The sequence below is a fragment of the Lepidochelys kempii genome, chromosome 1 (assembly GCF_965140285.1).
Source record: "Lepidochelys kempii isolate rLepKem1 chromosome 1, rLepKem1.hap1, whole genome shotgun sequence".
Lineage (NCBI taxonomy): Eukaryota > Metazoa > Chordata > Testudines > Cheloniidae > Lepidochelys > Lepidochelys kempii.
This window is the reverse complement of record NC_136380.1, coordinates 201729295-201749609: the sequence shown is the minus strand read 5'-3', so window position 1 is coordinate 201749609 and position 20315 is coordinate 201729295. Positions and strand designations below refer to the sequence as shown.

The 20315-nt window shown below is 41.2% G+C and overlaps 1 protein-coding gene across 10 annotated transcripts in view; it reads left to right on the top strand.

The window, feature by feature from the left end:
- ZBTB20 (zinc finger and BTB domain containing 20) overlaps window positions 1-20315 on the top strand; it is a 669002-nt gene that overhangs the window by 535732 nt on the left and 112955 nt on the right. For all 10 annotated transcript variants that reach the window (XM_073308823.2, XM_073308794.2, XM_073308802.2 and 7 more), the window contains one exon: window positions 7815-7956. The gene's annotated coding sequence lies outside the window, so the exon portion shown is untranslated. The remainder of the gene's footprint in view (window positions 1-7814; window positions 7957-20315) is intronic.

Sequence of the window (20315 nt, the reverse complement as noted above, 5' to 3'; positions counted from 1 at the left end):
GCATATTCTTATGTGCACTTGTACATGTAATAGACATAGGCTATCACACATATAATATACAAACTAATAGTACAGTTGTGGTAAAGGAGATGCTTGTATATGAAATGTATGCATGCATAGTATACAAAATACACTAAATCCCATGCCTCATGTACATTTGTTCAGATGTTTGAGTACACAGACCGCTGCAAATTCGCAAGCTCAAGGAAATGCTTTTTAAGCTAAACTCTTTCTTCCTTCTTTTATTGGTTTATATTTTCCTTGCTTTGTCAAATTTCAGACCCAAAAACTACATTATTTATCAATCATACAGGAAGCAAGGAAGAAAACAATATATACACACCCAAAAAATCATAAATACACAATGTATAGAACTAGATCAAAGGCAGTTCTAACAATTGTTTCTGGATACAAAATATCATTAATATTAATTTTTTCTTTTATTCATGCTGCATGCCTCTCTTCCAGGAAGTGATCTTTTGTAGCTACATATGTACTGCATACATTTATACTACATTCTTTTTTGGCAATCCCGTGCATTTAATAGGTGCATATTCAGAATTAATGTGTTTACAGAAGATGAAAGGGACAAATTCTTCTCTAAATTACAATGCTTTAAGTTCAGAATAACTTCTTGCAGTCAGTGGAGTTACTCTGGATTTACACTGGTGTAACAGTGGGCAGAGCCTGGTCTGAAGTGCCTCATGGACTCCATAGTTGCGTGTGAAATGCCAGAGTAATGAGAAGTTGGTGGACACTGCAAGAAGTTCAGTGGCCTGTTGACAGACAATTAGAAATGTCAAAAATTCCTTTCTGTTCTGTGGTGTTGGTTTTTTTTAAGCCCTCATTTCTGTCGGTATTCTGGAGACTTTTCCCAGCTTCTGACTTTTCACTGTTTTAATAAAAAGAAAAGGAGTACTTGTGGCACCTTAGAGACTAACAAATTTATTAGAGCATAAGCTTTCGTGAGCTACAGCTCACTTCTTCTGTAGCTCACGAAAGCTTATGCTGTAATAAATTTGTTAGTCTCTGAGGTGCCACAAGTACTCCTTTTCTTTTTGCGAATACAGACTAACACGGCTGTTACTCTGAAACCTGTCATTGTTTTAATGTTTTCTGTGATTTCGTCTCTCCCCCCTTCCTCCCCCACAAAAAAAAATTACCTAGAAAAGTAAATACAAACATGCTGAGAAGGAACTCGGCCTTTGAAGTTTTCCATAGAAGAAGAGATCTCATTACTCCTCCTTCCCGAATATTTTTTCTTTTCTTTTTCTATAACATGCTACATGAGCATTTTGTGACTGCAACCCTGGAGGTGGTGATAGAAGGAGCAGGGTACGCAGTACTGTAATCTACATAAGTCCCCCTCAGTCTCAACTAGAAGGCATCTTCCACCGGCTATCTCCATTTCCAGAAGTACAGTGAATGACGATAGCTGTCTTTCTGGGATTCTTCATGGACCTGACCTAAGAGTAACACATTCACAGTAGAAGAGAAAAGAGGAGGGGGGGGGGATAGAAAACAAGGAAAGAAAAGCTCTTTGAGCAGGAACACACTGGCTCTTTCTTCCTGCAGGCAATCTGCTCCAGCTCCTGGCGACGTGTCCTGCACTATCAGATATCATATGACTCCTTATTTGGACTCCCTTTCGCAGAATGGGCCTGTTAGGATTCTGTTTGTTTTCTTTTTCTTTCATTTCTTTCTCCCTTATTCCCCAGTTTTTGTGTGTGACTGTGTGTATGTTTTCCGTTCATTTTCTCAGCTTTTTGTTCTGATGCTTTATTTAAAGACAAAGCTTTAATTATTTCCAAAGGCTGATTATACTCCTCTGCCAAAATTAAACTTCACTGTAGATTTTTTTTAAAAATACCTCTTTTGGTTTTATTTCGATCATTTACCCCTTTTCTCTCCCTTACTATTCCTCATACATGTGTGCACACTTTTATATATATATATACCTCTTTCTTTTCTACTTTAGTGGGATAAGTTAGGAAGCACCTGTCTTGGTGTAAGGGAGAGAAACACTGGGCCATTGGTTGCTGATTCAGATCTATGCTGCTAGTTTCACTTCAGTAAACTATTTATTTATTTATTTATTTATTTATTTGACATCTTTTATTTATTGCATTTGAAAGCTTCATGGATCATAAACTGTAGGCTGAGCTTTTGTGCGTCCATATGAGCAACAGTGGAAGTTCAGAAAGAGGCTGTTAGGAAACAAAACTAGCTTGCATAGGAAATACAGAATAAAGTACAGGATACAAATCAGACCTAGCGTGTGTATGTTACAATGGAAGTTGCCTGTAACAGAGCATTGAGGGGGAGGGGAAGACAGCAACTGGGAATCAGAGGTGTATGATCATATAAACAGTCCTTATGGAAACAGCATTTATTGTAGGGACCTACCTTTTAGCTAAGCGTTCCCCACTTGTGCTGGTTTTAACAATAAATCACTTGTGAGGAGATTATTGTTACAGTTTTCTGAAACTCAATGTATTTATGTCTTTACTTGAGGAGACTTCAAAAACCAGGTTCTGTCTGGTTTGTAGACTCATTAAAGAACTCGTAGCAGTCTTTATAAGAAGTGGACGTTTAGCCTTGGTTTCCAAGGGCCAAAATTTCTCCTCCCCACACTGCTCTACAACCTGCTGTGCGCTGACTGGTTGCCCTCTTCAAGTGGAAGGAACATTTGTATTTTGTATATACAGTTAGTATGCTATATTTTGGATAGATGGTACATGTGTGCATAGACTGTGATATCAGAAATGGGCCACTTTATTATTAGTTTATATTTGAGTCAGCAGATGAGCCCTGAAGTCCCATATGTCAGACATATGTCACTAATACAGACTTTGTTACAGACCTAGAGGTAGCTGCATTTCAGTGTTACCCTACATATGTAGAACCAAATGCAGAGGTCCCTACTCATTTTTTATCCAAATCTGACACTGTTGAACTCAGTGAGAGTTTGCCCGAGTAAGGGCTAAGTGAAAACAGAGTTGGGACTTAAGGATTAGGCCTAACACTTATAACTGGAAACAGAAAAATAATGTTTGTATGCATAATTTCGCACAGAATAACATAGATGTATAATATGTAGCACACCGTCTTTGCAGCAGAGATGCTATAGCAGTGATTGAGATGGCTCTTCCATTCTTAAACCTTATTTTTCATCTTCTCACTTTCAGCCTCAATGGTAATTTTCTGAGAAATATTTCATGATCTGTCTCAACAGTTTGAAGACGTGTTTCCCTTTTTTGCAGTCATCTAAGCATGAATGAAAAAGAGTCTTTAACCACTTAAGACATTTTAAATGTTTCTTTCTTTCTCTCTCTCTTTCTTTTAACATTTCATATTTAGGCATGTACGTGGTGCTGAATGAATAGCTGGGGTTTGTCTTGGAAGAAATTTGGTTTTGAAATAAATGTTATGATCATTTAAAAATTTTGTACTGTTCCTGCATGGTACATTGTGTTCCTTGTTGCTTTAAGCACGTACCAATGTTCTGAATAGTCAGAGCTGCAAATATTTATTTGCAAGATCATTTTCGTAGCCACCCATGAATCTAGTTGACTTGACAATAAGTAGAAGGGTCAAATTATAGCTGGAGACATTTCTCGGTATGATGTAGAAGACTTCTAAAACCTTTTACAAGCTTTGACCATATGATGAGCTCTGCTCAAACTCTTTATCCTAGAACTACCTCTCCCTGAAACTTTTTAATTTGGTTATATGCAGAGTCAATTATTAAATTGTAACACTCATGTAAATCCAAATAATGTTTTGTAGATGTACAAGTGCATCATGAGATTGTGGAGTCACAGAAAATTAAAACTGAAGTGACAGTAGATGGATGTTTGAAAGTGCAGGGCTGCAGTGGTCTTAGGCTAAATTTATGACTAGTGTAACTCCATTAGTATAACCTGAAGCCATTGGAATTACACCAGAGTTGTGCTTGGTTCAATGTGATTGCTCCCATCTGATTTTTAAAAGTTGGGTCTGACCATTATTTGGGTGGGTAATTGCCAATGAGAAATCAGTTAGTGTAACACATGTATCTATAGTGCACCAGATTGTGCTTAGGATGACTACTGACAATAGACACTGATTCTTCTTTAGCATGATAGGTTACCCTGCTGCCTTCAAATACCAGAGATCAATTCATGGAGGTTAAGTCCATTAATGGTTTTTAGCCAGGATGGGTAAGGAATGGTGTCCTAGCCTCTGTTTGTCAGAGGGTGGAAATGGATGGCAGGAGAGAGATCACTTATCATCACCTGTTAGGTTCACTCATATAATATCAGGGTTGGAAGGGACCTCAGGAGGTCATCTAGTCCAACCCCCTGCTCAAAGCAGGGCCAATCCCCAATTTTTGCCCCAGATCCCTAAATGGCCCCTCAAGGATTGAGCTCACAACCCTGGGTTTAGCAGGCCAGTGCTCAAACCACTGAGCTATCCCTCCCGCTGGGGCACCTGGCATTGGCCACTGTCGGTAGACAGGATACCGGACTGGATGGACCTCTGATCTGATCCAGTATGGCTGTTCTTATGTTCCAGTTAAATTTCTTGGTGAAATGAGTGCTGACAAGTAAGGATAAACTCATTTAACATTTTGCAGAACATGGAGTTCCTCTGTTCTGTATTTGCCACATTGGGGCAGGCTTTGCAATTTTGGTTTATTTTTGTCAGGTTTATTTTGCATTTATTTATTAGATGAGTTTATTATTGTTATGGGTGAGATCATATTTTCATCCTAAGCACCAATTTTCAGGGGTTTCCACTTTCACAATAAATAAATAAATCAGAGCTGAAGTGTCTAACATTTGTTCTCAGCTCAGAGGTGAATATTATTTTATCTTTAAACCATGATTTGATGACTTCCATAGCTCAGACATAGGTTAGGGGTTTGTTACAGGAGTGGTTGGGTTAGATTCTGTGGCCTGCGTTGTGCAGGAGGTCAAACTAGACGATCATAATGGTCCCTTCTGATCTTAAAGTCTATGATTCTATGAAAAAATAATTGTTTTGGGTTTTTTTAGGACCGGGCAATCAAAGACACTTCTGATTAATTACTAAAATACATTTTTTTCTATTTCTATTTTAATTTTTAGTGTTTAATAAAAATATAAGTTATAAGCAACTAATTTCCTTAAAGTAATTACCTTTACAGTTTTTAATCTAAAAAAATCCAACAAATCCATGCAATGGTTTCTGTAACCACTGTAATTCTGCCACATTGCAGATGCCACTCTCCTCTTAACACCTCATATATCTTCCTTTTCATAAGCCTGGGAAAATACTTAGGCTTCTAGCAGGTGCCCAAAAAAAACTCAGATCCAAACACTCCTGAACATTTGGAATCATAGGGAATCCTGGTCCATATTTGGTGGTTTGAGTCCATCTGTGTTGAAAAAGATAACATTTAATTTCCAGACTTTTGTGCAGTTAAGTTTGCAATCATAGCATTGCATTTAAGATAATACATCAAAGTGTGTTCCTGATCCTGTTCCCACTGGAGTCAATGGGAGTGGAACTGGATCATTTGGATAAGATTTCTCATGGCATTTTCCAAAAACTTATTTTACGTCAGATGGCCTTTACAGTTTTGACTGTCTGGAGAACAGTGAAGAAATTAGTTACCTAGAATATTTTGTGTGCATTCTCTTGAATAGCATGGATCATTAAACGCTTTCACCTGTTAATCTCAACTACATATCCCATAAAGTTTGAAGAACTAGTATGAGAAACAATTTTTATTCCCTCCCCCATAAAAAAATTGTGTGATGATTTTTCTGGCCAGGAAATACCAAAGAAAATGGTGTGTGCATATGTAGGAAGGTGCCAGAGTCTTCTCCAGTGAGGAGATCAGCTGTTCTTGTCTTTCTTTCTTTCTTTTAATTTTGTTTGTGACTTTTTTTTTTTGGCTTGCTGAAGCATATCCCCATAATCTTCAGAAGCCACAGCAAATTCCCAGTGCCACAACAACATTGTACAGCTGGAGAGAGGAAAACAGAGCTGATCAGCTGCAGGCTTCCCCACTAATGAAATGAGCCAGCAGGCTGCTCCGCATTTTGCGTACTGTTGCTGCCTGTGTGCTGCAGGGCCATAAGGGTGTACAGTACATGGAATTTTTCCCTCTGTAACTAATTACTTTTTCCCTCAGGGTCCAATCTTGCAACCGCTCTATGCATGGAATTCCCACTGAAGTTAGTGGGAGATCTGTGTCCTGAAGGCATGGTTGGAATGGGCGCTCATTGATCACATGGCCTCTCCTGCTAACACAGTTGAATGTCCAGCCTATTTATCTGTTTTTTTCTGAAGGAGATATTCATAAGGAGAAAATAAAACACATAGTGAGAAACGTAAGCCTGCATTTTGCAGCCACGCAACCTTGTGTTTTGTTCCTTTCAGCCACAATCAGGCTTGGCCAGTATTTGATCTGGAGGACCTTCATGACATACAAGAGCACTGCAGAAAGTGGAGTCAGTGACTGAGTAGGGGACACTGTTGTGTCTGATCAGTATTGAACTAATGCCCCAGCGTGATGGTGGGGGGGTGATCTCTGGTGTTGGAAGTGCTGTCTTTTGGATGGAATGTAAAATAGAGATCTAGGCCATTTGTGTCCTGTCTCAAAAGCCTCAGTGGGTGTGGGAAATTGATGGGGCTGGCAGTGAAGGGGGGGGGGCAGTCCCAGCAGCAAGGGAGGGGACATTTGCTGAGGGAGACCAGGTAACTCCTCCCACCAGCAGGAAGCTCTGGTACTAATTGGCCAGCATTCCCCAGCTCCCAGGATTCAACCTGGACAGGGACCATGTGGAGTCTCTCTCAGCTCCATTGCAGCACCCTTCCCCCTCAGCTGCCCAATGGGTGTCAGAGAGCCTCGGAGGAGAGGAGCTACTTGGTGTCCCTCAGAGAGTGTCCCCTCCCTCACTATTAGGACTGTCTACCTTCGCCGCCGGCCCCATCAGGTTCCGCCCTCATTGAGGCAGGTGGTTAGCATTTGTGTCCTGACTAAATATCAATTCTGGTCATTGCATTCTGCCTCCTTAAATTCCCCCAGAAGTTACAATTCGATACAGTATTTTTCTACACTTCCTGATGTGAACTGATGTAAAAGTGTTGCTGGGTATTGTTAAACAGCTGCCGGGGGGATATGATAGAGGGTTATAAAAATATGACTGGTGTGGAGAACGTAAATAGGGAAATATTATTTACTCCTTCTCATAACACAAAAACTAGGGGTCACCAAATGAAATAGGCAGCAGGTTTAAAACAAACAAAAGGAAGTACTTCACACAATGCAGTCAACCTGTGGAACTCTTTGCCAGATGATATTGTGAAAGCCAAGACTATACGAGGGTTCAAAAAAGAACTAGATAAGGTCATAGAGGATAGGTCCATCAATGGCTATTAGCCAGGATGCACCAGATGCAAAACCATGCTCTGAAGTGTCCCTAGCCCCTGTTTGCCAGAAGCTGGGAATGGGCTACAGGGGATGGATCACTTGATGATTACCTGTTCCATTCATTCCCTCTGAACCACCTGGCATTGGCAACTAGATGAACCATTGGTCTGACCCAGTATGACTGTTCTTACATTATCTCCCATCCGGAGATTGCTGCATTTCAAAGATGAGTAAAATAAAAAATTTGGGAATCCAATCAGGATGTAATTGAAACAATAATATTCGCATTTACACACTGCACTTCTACAGCATAATTTGAATTAAAGATGACAAAATGCTTTATAAACATTAATGATTTAAGTTCCACAACACCCAGGTGATGTTTGTAAATATTATCTCCATTTTACAGATGAGGAAACTGAGGCACAGCGAGTTTTGAGTGACTTGTCTAAATTCATACAGCAAATCGTTGGCAGAGCCGGGAAGATAACTTGGGAATCCTGGATCACAGGCCCATGCTCTAACCACTAGGAAACACTGCCCCTCCAAATGTGAGTTGTTATTTACATATAGTTTCTCTTTCACATGAACTGTCATCTATTATATTGCCACATTTGCTAATAGTTACCAAAGCTATTTGTGTTTTAAACAGTGATTTGCACACTCACAGCTCCGTGTTTATTTAACCATGCAGTGGAGTCATTATGTTGAGATCTTGGCAAAAGTAGTAATGCTTCATAAGCTCAAAGCACTGTATAAATGATATAGTAAGTTACAGCAATGCCATAAATCCAAAATTTGGAACGGGTCTAAGCAGGGCTTGAAAAATCCATTCAGCTCGGGCCAGTAGAAAACATACCTGGGTGATTGTCAAATCTTCAGTTCTTACACTTCTGTGTTTTAAAAAAATCTAGCCCTTATGGTTATGAAGATAATCTTCCAAATGGAAATTCAGTTTAAATCAAAGTCCTGTCGATTTCATAAGTCTGCAGTCTTATAGCTGTGTTGCTGCTGAAAGCTTTTCCAGCCTTTTTCCAAGCTTCAGAGGGGTAAAAACTGACCGGTCTCCACAGTTTTTGTTGCTGCAGGTGGGAACTCTAGTGAAGCTGACAAGAATTGGGTCAGTTTCAATCTGAGGCTCTTTGGGAAAAGCTCTGAGTGGCAGCAGCCATGGCAGGCACTGGGACTGTGCACAAGTGAGGACCACCCAAAAGTGGAGGTTGTGGAGGGGAGTATATCAATGGAGATACCCATCACTGCCACTCTTTCAACAGCTGGCAGGCTCTGAGGTGGGAGAGGATACCCAAGAAGTAGGAGAATGCTCCTAATAGTCAAAGGAAGCTGAGTGGTTTTTGTTTATCAAACACTTACTAGCTGGAGGCTTCAAAAGATAAGACTGCCAAACAGAATCCAGAGACAGCAAGTTGGGCAGTATCTTGGCTTCTCCCTGGGGCATTGATTGAAATATATTCATAGATATTAAGGCTAGAAGGGAGTATAATGACAATCTAACCTGACCTGCAGACACAGGCCATAGAACATCACGCAGTGATTCCCGCTTCAGACCCATATCTTCTGGCTGAGCTACAGAATATCTCTTAGAAAGACATCTAATCTAGATGTATAAACTTCAAGTAGTGGAGACTCCACCACACCCCTAGATCATATGTTCCAATGATTAGTTATCCTCCCTGTTAAATATTTACTCCTTTTTTTCTAGTCTGAATGTGTCTACTTTCAGCTTCCAAGCTTCACTGAATCTTGTTATGCTTTTGTCTGCTGGATTAAAGAGCCCTCTGCTGTCAGAAATCTGTTCCCCATGTAGGTACTCATAGTCCTTAGCTTGGTCCTCTGACTGTTAGATGTCTGCTGAACTTTTGAAGCCAGATGTGCAATTGAAGGGTTGGGGGTGAGTGTATAGGTAGAATTAAGTTTTGGATGGGGAGGAGGGTGTAAGGGTATAGAAGGGGAAGGTGATTGATGGGATAGAAAAGAGAAGCAGCATACTTTGGAAGAGATTTTTTTTTCCTGGGTGAGCAAGGTGGAAAAGAGAAAATTCATAGAAAAAGGTGGAGGTCTCACTGGAGAGAAGGAAAGGAAAAGGGATATAAGGGGTTGGAGGGAGAGAAAAGCATTGGAAAGAGAGAGGGAAAACAATGTGAAAAGAGATACATCGTGAGCTATTACAGGCCAAAAAAAGAGGGGGAAAACGTGAAATGAGCCAGTAGTGGTCAAAAGGTACAACACAAAAGCATGAGAGACAGAGTAACTTTTGTTAAAAATATAGCAAGATAGTTGACAATGTTATAATTTGGTACAGTGCACAATAAATGTCAAATTGTTGTTTTAAAATGAAGGGAATGTGGCTTTACATGTATATTTCAGCCTGGCTAATAGGGACTTAGGGCCATATTTTTAAAGGTGTGTGTGTGTGTGTGTGTATATATATATACACCTTAAAAAGTACAGCCCTTAGGCTCCTAAGTCACTTAGATGCTTTTGAAAATGATGTCTTTAGTGCTCAGATTAGTAGGGGACTCGTACATTTTTCAACCCGTGGCCTGAACACAAATGCCAATTTGGGGAAATTTTGGATCTCAGTTTTGTGACTTGGGCCCATCACTGCTCAGGATTACAGTCCTAGCCTTCAGGATCTAACAAAAGTGAAGCTGGGTTAGAAGGGAGAAAGCATTTCTTAATACATAGCTATCTTCATTAATAGGAAAGGGACCAAAGAAGTGAGTGCTCCAACTAAATCTGTCTATGTGTAAATGTTGTTTTGATTTTCAAGTTTGTTCTGGCGTGAATACCTTGCTGTAGTACTGAAATGGTATATTGGCTTTCCTTTAGAGAGCATATTCTGGTGGTTAGGCTAGAGGATTCAGTCACTGATCTGGCTCCATTCCCAACTCTGCTACAGATTCAGTGTGCAACCTTGTGCAAGTCATTTCACCTCTTTGTCTGAGTTAATTTAACTATAAAATAGGACTAATAGTTCTCTACCTCACAGGGGGTTCTGACGCTTACTTCAGCAAGGCTTGTACAATGCTTTGAGATCATTAGATGCAAGGTGCTGTAGAATGGCAAAATGTTATTAATCTTTGCTTCTCATGCAGTTAAGTATAGAGAAATTGGAATACTTAGCTCTTTGCCTCTCAGACTCCCAGTCATGTCTATCTTGTATTTTTATTAACTTGTAAAATAAGTTTGATAACGCCTGTCAGTAATGTTATAAGAGTACTGTGTGTGAAGGTAATAAATTCCCCACACATTGAAAGTAATGTAATACCACTCTTCTCTTCTTAAATCTTGATAAGATCATTTGGCCAAGGTAGAACTAGGGTTGGCTTCTATTCAGAAAAAAATAGCATTTTTCAGAAGGACTTAGATTTCCTCTTGAAATCACAGGCCTGAGTCCTAACCAGACCAGAAAAATAAAGAGGGTGAGACCAAGTAATAATTTCTAAGCAGCTACTATAGCAGTGGGGGGCAACCTGCAGCCAGGGACCACACATGGCCCGTCAGGGTAATCCACTGGCAGGCTGCCTGACAGTGTGTTTACATTTACATGGCTGCCACAGCTCCCCATGGCCGCAGTTCGCTGTTCCCGGCCAATGGAAGCTGCAGGAAGCAGTGCGGACCACAGGGATGTGCTGGCCACCGCTTCCAGCAGCTCCCATTCGCTGGGAACAGCAAACCACGGCCACTGGGCACTGCGGGTGGCCGTGCAAATGTAAACAAACTGTCTGGTGGCCCGCCAATGGATTACCCTGACGGGCCGCAGGTTGCCCACCACTGTACTATAAGCTAAACACTGACACTGCTAATCTGAACCAATCTGTCTGATTTTTTAAGAAGATACGTGCTTTTGTAATACACTTAAAGCTGTAAAAAGCAACCCTTCAACCCGTCTTTGTATGGCTGACATGTCTCTGATTTGAATGAAGTCCATGGAAGTAAACTCCACGACACTTATTCCTTGCTAAAAACTCATATCTGGGTTTTCTTGTTGATTGATGAATCACTGAGTGTTGTACTCCAACACCTTTCAAACAATGCTATCCCAGGGAAATTGTGTGAGCAAAAAAAGACTCAGAGCAAAAAGTATAACTGATAAAAACATGAAAATCATTTCTAAAACCATTACTGCCTGTCACTGGCATTGTGAGGATTTACATTCTGCTTAAAACAATTTAAAAAAAGGAATGATCAATATACTTGGGTCCTAAACTAACAAGGAGAGAACAATTTAATCCATTCCCAGTGCTGAAACCCAACTTTTACCTGCACGAAGTACAGCTCCAGTGTTTCCATATACTGTCCAATGAGATAGCTAACTGGAAGAGCTGGTGAGGGGAGGGTGAATGGTCACTATTTGCCTCAAATTTTTTTGAAACAAATGAAAATGATCTAAATATTACGAGAAATGTTTCCTTTTCTTGGCAAGAAAAAGAACACTGAAATATTTTTGGTTTAACTAAAAAACAAATATTTGTGTCAGGTTTTGGTTTTATGTTGTTTCTGTTAATTTTTTATGTGAAAATTAGTTGCTTTTTAATTTTGATTAAATGAAAATTTCCATTAAAAATTATTGTTTGGAAAAAGTTATTTTTATAAATAAATTCAAGTATTAATTTTTACCAGTCGCTATGAATGGTCACTTACCATAAATAACTATCAAATAGTGCACCTGACAGAGTAAGCTTGATGTCAAGAAGAGTTGGTAGGAGTAGTTACTTTAACCTTGTTAATGTGAGGTTGGTTTGGGTTAACAGTGTGGATTAGGAAAATGACACTGATTGTGAGGGTCATTCATTGTGAAGAGTGTAAGGAATATGATAGCATCACTTCCTGTGCTGCTGAATATCACGGGGAAGGGGAGTATCTCCTGCTGAGGTGCAATCCAGACCAGTGACAGGTTGTGTTACCATCTGCCCTGCAACCCTGGGTGCCTCTCATTGCTTTGCTGCTGTAGTGCCCACCTGGGTTGCTCACAAACAGCCAAGCAGCACTCTGAGCATCTGTGAATAGCTGCAGCCCTGGTCCAGCAACTCTGACCCCAGCAGCTCATCAGGAACATACCAGCCACACTCTGGCTTCCAGTAGCCTTGGTAACCACTTGCAGAGTAGCCCCAACACACTCCCAGTCCTGGATTTTCACCCCAAATGTGTGTTCTGCACTGTCCAGACCTCTCCTGGACAGTTCAGATATTATAGGTCCATTGCCTCTGTAAGGGATCAATGTACAACAGTTTGCTACTATAATTGGAGTTACTAAACATAGAATGAGAGACCCCTCAGGAGGTCATCTAGTCCAACACCCTGCTCAATGCAGGACCAACCCCAACTAAATCAAACAATTTAGTTTAAACACAACATTGGATTAGTTTTGACTAAAGAATAAAACAAGTTTATTTAACTACAAAGAGAGAGATTTTAAGTGAGTACAAGTATAAGTCATTATGGTGACAAGAGAAATAAAGATAAAACACTTACTAGTAACTAAGGGTATGTCCACACTAAAAACTTAAGTCGACCTATATTAGGTTGACTTACAGTCACCGCAGTAATTACTGCTGTGGTGCATGTCTACACTACCCTCCTTGGGTCGGTGGTGCGCATCCTCACTTGGAGTGCTTTCACCAACCTAAGAGGGGCAGTGTGGGGAGATGAGAGCCTGATCTCTCAGCTCCACTGGCAGCTCCCTGGAGCCCAGCTGCCTCACAGGCTCCTGGCGGGCTGTCCCCCTCAGCTCCCCATTCCCCACTGGGTCTGGGGGAAGCTGCCCGGGGCTTCTTGCCTCCCTGTTCCCTTCCGGGAATGGGGGGAAGCTGCCCAGAACATCTCGCTTCCCTGTTCCCTGCTGGGAGTGGGGTCCAGCCACCAGGGCTTCTCACCCCTGCGGAGGGGGGTCCAGCCACCCAGGCTTCTTGCCCCAGCTCCAAGTTGCCCAGGCTTCTCACCCTAGATCCTAGCCAGAAGCAGAGTCCAGCTGTCCAGGCTTCTTGCCCTGGCTCCCAGCCAGGAGCGGGGTCCAGCCACCCAGGCTTCTTTCATGGCTCCCAGTTGGGAGTGAGGTCCAGCCGCCCAGCTCTCCAGGGGAGCAGGGGGAAGCTGGGCTCTAGCTGCTTGGCTTTCTTGTGAATTTTACGGCTCCAGCACTAATAGTTGATGTAAGTAACACAGTGTCTACACCGACACTGTGTCACCCTAACTACACTTACTTAAGCCCAGCGCCTCTCATGAAGGTGGTGTGAAAGCGTAGTAGGGCACTTAAATCAGCGGGAGCAAGACTGTAGCATGTACACTGACATAATTAGGTAGACGTAAGCTGCCTTACATCAACCTAACTGTGTAGTGTAGACCAAGCGTAAAAGTTAACAAACTACATGTGGTTCAAGGTAAAATCTTTACCATGTGATCCCAGCAACAGGCTGACCAAATTCTCAGGCTAATGACCACATTAATGCTTTACACTTATATAGTCTCTTTTGTATAAGGATCTCAAACAATTTTACAACAGTTGGGATCATTGCTCCCACTGGAATTCCCAGATACAGAAACTGAGGCACAAAGAAGTTGCCACGGATCACACACTGAGTCAGTGACAGAGTCAAGTGCCAAACCCAGGCACCCTGACTCCCAGTTCCTTGATGTAATCATAAAGTGCATGATGCCTCCCTGTTACCGAATGCACCCTGTATTCATACCCTACATGCTATTGTAATAATCTTTGTGCAAAATATGACTTGTGAGGTATCCTTTGAAAACTAACTCATTGATCAATAATATGGTGAAGTGTGTGTAGCAACATTGTATGTAAAGTTATGAACATAAGCTGAAGTTGTGGCTGAAATGTGTTTACTGGACAAGTCTAGGGAGGGAGTAAACCTGTTTCTCAAAAACAAAAGGCAAGCTGATGCCTCTAGCCAGGTGACATCAAAGTTCATTGGTCATAATTCTAGCAACAAAAACAGTGCAGCTTGGTTGATAGTTTGGTACTGAATTAATGGTAATTTTTGTATTGAAGGTGTAGTTTAGGTCCAAACTCCACTATGAGTATCTTCAGAGTTGATCATAGCTGAATTTACACCAAAGAAGCACCTGTTGAAAGAGAGATGCAAATCTGCCACAGAAAGGGCAGAAAGGGGTGTTTTGTTTTTGAGTTTTCCAGAGATTAACCCCTCCAAGAATCCCTATGTGATCTGGCCCGGTCTACAGCTATCAGGAAGCGTTACTCCTTTAGCAGTGGCAGATGCTTCATGATTGCTTACTGAAGCAGCTCCATAAACCACCTGCAAATGCTCCACAGACCACAGTTGGAAAGCCACTGAGGTTAAGAAAATTGGAAGAGATCATCAGTAGGCTCAGGAAGACCATGTAGAACTGAGTAATTGGCTATGTACATTATTGGGGATTGTCACCTTCAATGGAAGTAGTAGGTGTTGACCACTGAAGCAGAGGAATGATACCAGACAGTGCGAACCATTGGTCTGATGAAACAAGCTGATAGGGGTGATGTGATGTCTGTGGCCAAGCTGAAGGTAAATGAAATAACCACAGAGTGAATTGCTGAGTATATGGATTGTAGGATGCACTATAGACACGAGGCAGATGGAATGATTATGGGGATCTTCGTGAGACTGTGGATTAGTTCTTCTATTTCACCACCCTGGCATGAGGCTAAACTTGCTGCTGGAGGTAATGATGAATCGTTAATGAAGATCAGACTGCCTGAATAACGGGCCTGGCACTGAGAGCAGAAAGTTTTGCAGATTTCTGTGTGTGTGTGCACTTGCTGCTTCTGGTGTTCCTGGTGGGTGGCTGAATCATCCTGATGGCATTCAACAGGAGCCAGCTGCTGAGAATATTAAAATGCAAGCATTTATTCCTCTAGAGAGACAGTAGCATCTGCAAAGTTTTCCTGTCTTGATAGTACAGATAATCCCAGGGTGCATTCTCTAGTAGTTTTAACTCTCTATTCATTCATATGTTTTCTTTAAACCTTTGTCTCTGCAATGAAGGTGAACTTAGACCTAGATCAGAGCTCCCAATTGTTGTATGCAGGCAGTTTGCAAGCCCTCATCCAGGCTTACTTATCAGGTGAGTTATGTGGGGAGAGGGAAGTAGGACTTTACCCCATCCTGCATGTCTTTTTTCACCCACTACTTATGGTCTTAGAAGGCAATGCGCAATCAGTCATGGCTGGAGTCTTCCATAAGACCATGTTCCTACACTATCGAAGTCAATGGGAGACCAAAGTCAGGAAGGTGAGACCCTGAGGATATGTTTACATGGCAATTAGGCACCCCTGGCTGGCCCATGCCAGCTGACTCAGGCTGATGGGGCTCGGGCTAAACTGCTATTTAATTGTGGGGTAGAACATGAGTCTTGGGCAGGAGCCCGAGCTCTAGGACCTTTTGAGGTGGGCCAGCTGCGGGGGCCTAATTGCAGTGTAGACATACCATAAGAGACTAGGCTATTGACTTGATGGAGCAACATGTTGATTTTGTCCACTGTTTTTCATATTATTTATTATTTCTGGAAAGTTTTTGATGTGCATGACACTTAACAGACATATAAAAACAAGAGCTCCATGCCCCAAGGAACTTAGGCCCAGATCCTCAAAGGTATTTAGGTGCCTAACTCCCATTGAAATCAGGGGCCTTACAGTCTAAGGACGAAGTCCAGAGAGGTGATGGGCACCTGCAGCTTGCGTTGACTTTCATAGGAGTGGTAGGTACTCAGCATTCCTCAGGAGCTGGCCATAAGTTAGACCAAATGGTACCATAGCACAGTGAGTAATAACCAAATTTGAGGAGGAAGGGAAGGATGAGGGCTACAATAATAAAAGATCATGAGAGATTCTTCTGTGAATTAGTTTACTTAAAGATATCTATCTATATATTTTCCTTGCTTTGAATATATTAACATATTAATAGTTTGAAGGAACAAAGTACACTAATAGGAGATGAAAGATATAGATTCAGGGCATATGATGGCATGAAAAAAAGTGCAAAATCATTTGTTGGAGAAAGAGACACAGTGAGTTGAGACAAGGGCAGGCTTCAAGGAGGGCATTAGTAGGGGAAAAGAGACAAGATGTAGGCAGTGCCAGAGCTGTGCGGAGCTTTTAAACTGAGGATGAGGTGTATGAATCTGATGCAAAAGGAGGCTGGAAGCCAGTGCCAGAGGCTCAAGGGAGGGCCATCAAGGCTCCAGTTCAGCAAGATACTTAAGCATGCGCCTAAACCTAAACATGTGAATAGTTCGGTTGAAGTCAGAGGAGTTATTTTTAATTGATGCCACTGTACGTAAACGGAGGGTTGGCCCTGCTCCTCCTGAGTTTGGATATTTGTTGTGTCTGATCTAAAAGAGGAAACCAGCACATTATAGCAAGCAGTGCAGCACTCTGAATCCATTCTTGTTTCCACCTTGCTTCATTCCCAGACACATTGTAAGGAGAGTGATCACTTTAGATAAAGCTATTACCAGCAGGAGAGTGGGGTGGGAGGAGGTATTTTTTCATGCTTTTTGTGTGTATATAATAAGATCTTCTACACTTTCCACAGTATGCATCCGATGAAGTGAGCTATAGCTCACGAAAGCTTATGCTCAAATAAATTGGTTAGTCTCTAAGGTGCCACAAGAACTCCTTTTCTTTATACTGTACATGACTGAGTGACAACAGCAGACTCTGTACCTGATAGGGTGTCAGCAAGTCAATGTTTTGACAGGATATTACATATGCAATGACGAGGACTGCAAATCTCACTCTGCAAAGTTTATTGATACCCCCTCTTGTGATGTGACAGGCCAGAAAAATTGTTGCAGGAGAGTTTAGATCTAAACAGCAGTGACTTTATTGCAGCTCCTGATTTTTGTCTTTCCTTGTAAAGAACTGCGAAAGTCCTTCAAGACTTGTGTAAGACGTGAAGTCAGAGCTTAGTATGGCATCATCAGAATGATGGATGGCTCAGAGAGTCTGTTGTGCTCTCATCCTTTTGCTTGTGAGTGTTATAATGTTTTATATTTTAAAAGATGATAATTTTAAGGAACTCCTGCACAAAGGTCTTTGGGCTTTTTAACAAAGAATAATTTCATGAACTAGCCAGTGTATTACTCATTGCCTTCAGCTAGTAAACTATGTCATAGGCTCTGGACTACAAATAATTAAGTCTCTTTTAGCTCACATGCTAAGGTCTTTTGCTTTCAGAGGAGTATCTGAGTTCTATCCCACTTAAGCACAAGTGCAATAAACCTGTGGTGACTTGTGACTTACAGGTTTGTTACAATAAATAAAAACATGATTTATCCTGAATAAGGTGACACGACTAAAAAAGATCCTCGAAAGCTCCCAACAACACTCAGCAGCACTTCTCCTAAACATACATTACTGATGCTGCCCCCCATTTAACAGCAGAAGGGAACAAAAGAAGCTTATGCCCCACCCTGAAGGATGCCACACATGTGATTTGGCAACCATAAGAGAAAACAACCTTCCAGATTCAGGCCTTTGACGGAGAAGACCCTTCCCTCCCCATTGGATTATGTTTAGGGATGGACTGGTCAGTAGTGACTACGTTGATAGTTTCAGGTGCTGTAACAGAACAGAGGGTATCGACATGGTCCCTCAGGTATATAGCTTAATAGAAATATGTTGCAGTGTACTGGCAGAACAACAGCCAGTGTGTAGCTCTCAAAGCCACACAGTTTATAACTCGCCTGTTCTCATGGCCCTGCATTCTCCTGTGCTGTGCAATCTGTGAGCAATCTGAAGAAAGGATCAAGTCGCCTTTTGTTGAAAACATGTTGTTTTTCCACTGTATAATTTTTAGCAGGTCTGCTAACTTCAAGCCAATAGTAAGAAAGGCAGCTTTCCCTTACTTTAATGTCTCTGTATTTCATCATGGACATTTCATCTCCTCTTTTCACTGCTTATCTGTGCTACATATGTACCACTGCAGAATGATAATGAGACAAGGGTTAAAAAAAACAATGTTTTGAGCTGTCTCTTGTCCTCTAACAGCATGATCCTCCAGGGTGATACCCCTCTCACCCAGCCTAAGCAGCTAGCAAAGAGAAATTTGGACACAAATGCAACCACCAAGAATGAAGTTGTAGTTCTGAGCTACAATAATACATTCCATCCTGAGGAGGAGGGAAAAGCCTCAGTGGAGCAATTGCATTTCTGCAGAGCTATGACCTGGTTCTCCATCCTGTGTTTTGAAACTGCATGAGATTGTTTGAGTTACGTTTTTGGCCATGGGAAACTGTAAGCCTTTCAATTCCATCAGTGTTGTCCACACTGACAAATAGCAGGGAGGCAGGGACTGTCCCTTATTCACCTGGAAATACTGTGTGATAGTTCAAGACAACTAAGTGGTAAACTACACAATAATTCTGTGATAAATACGATAATGGTAGTCACTGCAGCATTGCATTTTACTGAGTTAACCCTTATGCAAACATTGGGCCCAATGCTATAACTTTTTTAAGTCCCCCCGAGTGGGGATCCAGACAGCCTTGACTCCTCTACAAAAGTTTATCAAGAATTCCATGCACTCTTCAATTAAAGAGTTGTGGAACAATATCTGTAACATTTCAGAGCCAGACTGAACAAATGGAATAACAAAACTGGCGAACTGCTAACTTGGTGCTTCACAAAGGCAGAGGGCAAGAGATAATCTCTGAGATTAACACTCCACATAGCATTGGTTTGATCACCTCTCAAACTATATTGATGAGATATCCTCCTCTTTTATTAGATATTGTAGACCATAACACAGTTCTTAGAAGAATACCACTCCCAAAAACCATTTTGCCTTTCCTCCTTAGAAAAGGCAACATTTTCGCTTTCATCTTTAAAATCAAGAAAATTCCCCAAGGCTGGATAGATTAATGTTTATACAATGTAGGGTTATAGCTCCAAAAGTAAATTCTATAATTCCCATACCTCCCTCAGTGTGATTTTGCAAATGCAAGATTTTTGGGGCAGATTAAACTCTGCTCAGTGCACACAAGCTACTTCATTTCAAATAAGTTTAGTTATCTAAATCATGGCTGGGAGAAGACACCTGCAATTTTACATGCCAGTTTGAGGACCCTTTGAAAATGTGACCTGTAGGACCCAATCACACTACAGGTATAGGTGTGCTTTGGTGACCCGGTCATGACACTTCCATCTGATCCAGTTGAGTTGTAATTACACAGCAACTTTTTTCACAACACACACATGTCAAACTTGTTTGTGTATTCACGTCTGCTGTGCTGTTTAGCCACATTCTGCAATGTGCATTCTGGGAAAATCTGGACAGCTATTTTATAATGTTTCAGCCATGGAATAGATTGCCCAGAGGACATGCACACAGAATGAAACTAGCTGCCTATGAGCCAGTGCACTCTGGGTTATCCAACTGCAAAGAGAACTGTGAGGAAGGAGAACCATCTACTAATGCTGTTTTCTCTCTCCCATTTTCTCCCATAGACAAATTAGCCAAGTGCCATATAGTGAGCTGTTGCATTATTGGTTCCCAGTTACCACCACTATTAGTGCAATAGAAATGCACGGATAGACAGCCACACACAGAATACGAAGACTTCATTATTTTTACAAAGTTTACTGTAGCACATTTACTGATACATTGTAAAGTATTTTCATAAATTATAACTAAGCAGTTGTCAAAATAAATGAACAAAGTATGTTCTGTGATGCATTATCTTTGGTATTTATTTTTATTTGGTATTGTCTGTTCACGTTTTTGCTAATTTACAAATTTTACTCACTTGTGATGGGTCACTCTCTCGGTCATTAGTGTGAATTAGCAAGATTGTATTCTCTATCCTGACAATATATACAAAATATTATGCTAATGGGAATAACATTATCTGAAGCACATTTATGTTTGTG